This window comes from Gavialis gangeticus, unplaced genomic scaffold, assembly GCF_001723915.1.
Source record: "Gavialis gangeticus isolate Ggan-Ray unplaced genomic scaffold, GavGan_comp1, whole genome shotgun sequence".
NCBI classification, from domain to species: Eukaryota; Metazoa; Chordata; order Crocodylia; family Gavialidae; genus Gavialis; species Gavialis gangeticus.
In genome coordinates, this window is record NW_017729031.1 from 76,424,230 (window position 1) to 76,427,842 (window position 3,613).

General features: G+C 36.1%; 1 long non-coding RNA gene across 1 annotated transcript in view; it reads right to left on the reverse strand.

Annotated features, from left to right (window-relative positions):
* Positions 1 to 3,186: 3,186 nt before the first annotated feature.
* LOC109301755 overlaps positions 3,187 to 3,613 on the reverse strand; it is a 1,184-nt gene continuing 757 nt past the window's right edge. Inside the window, exon 2 of the long non-coding RNA XR_002098607.1 lies at positions 3,187 to 3,495. This is a non-coding gene — a long non-coding RNA (uncharacterized LOC109301755). The remainder of the gene's footprint in view (positions 3,496 to 3,613) is intronic.

The window sequence follows — 3,613 nt, forward strand, 5'->3', positions numbered from 1 at the left end:
ATAATCCCAGAATTTCTGACCCCAATGTAAAAACTGTCAGTGAAAGTTACTCTCAATAAGTAATATTTAGTAAAATAAAATATTCCCTCAAAACACTCTTGGGCTCACTCAATGGCACTACCTGTGTTGGCTTTATTGGAGGCAGAATTCTGCTTTTTCATCATTAAGATTGCCCAACATATAAAGAAGTTGGGCATTGGTCTGCATACACAGAAAAGATATAGCTTGTGACTCAAAAGACTTAATAATCTCAAAAGATCTCACTTGCAGTCATTTCTGTTTTCATTTTTCTAGTTGGCAGATTGGTTATCTGTAAAATAAGTTAACAGTTCATACATACACAATAGAGACTTTTGGTTTATTTGAATGCAATAAGAACTATTGTCCCACCTGTAAATCCTGAAGGTTCATAATTGTTGGCTACAATCAGCCAGCAAGGGCAAAAGTTATATGAAATACCAGCAGCGAAAAAGGTAATTTAGCTTTGGAAAAATAAGGGCAATCTGAATTTCAGGCTCTATTTCTTCTTGCTGCCTCAGGCTTTCATTGCAGGGGCTCTCTTTAAGTTAGTCATGTTTTCCAACAACCAGAACGTATCTATGGCAAGTATGTCTGCAGTGATGCAGAAGCAATCTTATGCTCTACTTCCATAGCTATGTCAATTAACTATATAAGACTTCACTACTGTAAAAAAAAAAAAAATGAATGAATGAATGAATGAATGAATGAATGAATAAAAATACTGATGTCACATAGTAGGAAATAAAAGACAGGACACCTGGAAAACATTGATCACTGTAATACAAGGTCACTGTAATGAAGTAAACATCCTGAATCAACTGGAACAAATGAAGGGAAGGACCTTGCAGTCCAGATTTACCAAGCTTTTTGAAAAGACAGAGACCACTTACTATGGCTGTGTTTTTAAAATAAGAATCACTACAGATCATAATTTTAACATGCAAATAGTTTTTATGGTAGTAAGTTTTTATTAACAGAACTTCTTGAACAAAAGAGGAAAAATCACAATTATTTCTTAAATGTTTATGAAAGAAGTGTTAAGGAGCTGGGATAAATTCATGGGGGATGGATAGTATCACAGATAAGAAAGTCCCTGAATGCAGTGCGTTTGGTTTTTTGGTGCTTCTGGGCTTTGCTGGTAGCCACATATGGGAGCAAAAAGGAACTATATCCTCTCCTGCTGCTCCAGGTGTAAGGATTTTTTATCACCTTGCTCAGAAGCATTGGGTGTTGGCTACAGCCAAGACTGGATTTTAATTGGTATCTCCTGCCAAGACTAAAAAAGGTGGAGGTTTTTATGAGTCTGCTAGTAGTACATTTTCCTTATGCAAAGTACTTATTTAGTTCTTTAAAGAAGAGTACCCTACAGTAGGCCCATCTCCTGAAAAAAATCATAGCTTGGTTTCTAAATGAAGTTTATAAGTTTGTAACTGAATCATATGGAGACACTAGTTATAATACAATCATGTGAGGCTGCCACAACAATTGAAAATTATTTCAAAATGACAGTCCCTAAAAATGGTCATACTTGATCAATCATTTTCTTTAGGTCCTAGACTTTTTATTGCTGACTTTTTTGCCTGAATATGAACATATTCCTATCTTAGTCGATCCACTCCTTTTTATATTGAACTTTCAGTGAGGCTATATGTCTCTTTCCATGACAATCTTGCTCAGGGGGAAATGACTGGAATATCCTAAATTTAATATTTTATGCTACTGTTATGGGATCACATGGTAAAAGAAGATGCATTAGATGGAAAACAAAAGCTTGGAAAATAGCAACATTAAAAATATAGATGAAAAATTAAATTAATTAAAAATACAAACAAACAATCCTGACACACAAGAGTATAGTGAAAATATTGTCTCTGGTATTGTTTTGTGTGCAGGGAGGAAAAGGGAATAAGAGGGTGGTGAGAAAGCACTACTCATGTAGTGGCGCCTCAAACTGGATGATGATGATGGACAAAGAAACGTTAATCCTGCAGGAATCATCCTAGGTTCTGAGTCTAGCTAGGCATTTAGTATAGATGCCTTCTATCTATTGGGTTGTTACTGGTCAGAAAGTTTCTGTGAATCAAATCAAGACTTCATTTACAATCATGCAAACACATTATATTTAAATTAGAATTATACAATCCTATTTGCTCAATAAATTTAATAAGTAATCACATCCACAATGCAAAACAAAGACTAGAATCCATAGTTCATTTTCTCTTAACTACGTTTTGCTAAGCTATTCAGAAATGACAAATAGTAAGCAGATATGACTTATTTTTCACGCTGGTACATGGAGCCAGAGCAATACCCACTGCCTCACTTCCTTCCAGGGAAGCATATCATTTGGGTTAAAAAGCTACCATCTTTTATATAACACTTTTTAGAGCTGAAATGTTTTCAAATCTGCCCTTCATTTCAGAAGAAAAATTCTGGTTAGGTCATATAATTAAGTCACCTAGCATGATATTTCACCCCACCCCCTCAACACCACTCAAATTTACTTCTGAGTCAGAAGTTGATATAATAGTTTTACTTTATGGGAAGAACATATGAAAAAACACACATTGCTACAAGAACTTAAAACTCAGAGATTCACAGCAGAAGAAAGCTGATGTGTTTTTACCAGAGAGCACTGCTGATTTTTTTTTTAACGAACTCCAGTGTCTTCAGAAGCTGGCCACATAGTTACTTCTAGGAGACAGGGCAGCCTACATTCACAGCAAGAATTTTTTTTGGATGATTTACAATAAAAATAAATACTGAAGTACCTGGTGGCATGTAGCAGAGAGGCTGACATTGGACGGAGGGAATGGGGTTGTTTACACAAGAAAGAAACGGTTGTATGAGGTGCAAAACTCATCTAGCAGTAGGAATACTTGTTACATTAACAAGATTTACTGACAGACTCCATCTGTGCCTTCCCGCCAAACAAGGTCACTCAGTCAGATCCTAAGGAGCCTAATGAACAAAGTGCCAATCTCTGGAGTGATAATGGAGGTTTGCTCTGACTAACGCCTCGGGCACTGGCAATATTTTTAGTACCGAAAAATAAAATAAGGCAGAGGAAAAAAGGTCATAATTTTTATTGAGCTGATCCACCTTGAAAAATCGCAAAGTGTGAGTGTATATATGTGTGTGTGTGTACATGCCTGGAATTTTTTCCTCCTTCCTAGTGATTCACAGCCTATTTTCTTCTCTCCTTAAAGTAGTCCTTAAGGACTTTCAGTGCCTTCATCTTGCCCGTTTATTTCACAGCTGCATCTTGGTTTATAGGAACTATCTAGTGCCAACATGTCCATTAATTTCTAAAGGCAGAAACATCAGTGGCATATGTAGCAGCTTTTCATTTGGTGGGAGATGAGCTTTGTCCATGAATTGCTGCTGATGTTACATCTTTGTTGCCATCCATCAGAGCACCCAATTGTAAATTACACTTGGTCATGCTGTTAGCAAGCTTTTGGAATTATTATCCTAAATCAAAAATAGAAGGGGTATAAAGAACAATTTGAACCATGCATACACTATGGCCAAACCATAAATATCCTTGCCTTCAATCTTCTTTTGTTAACCTTTTATGTGTGTATGGGTA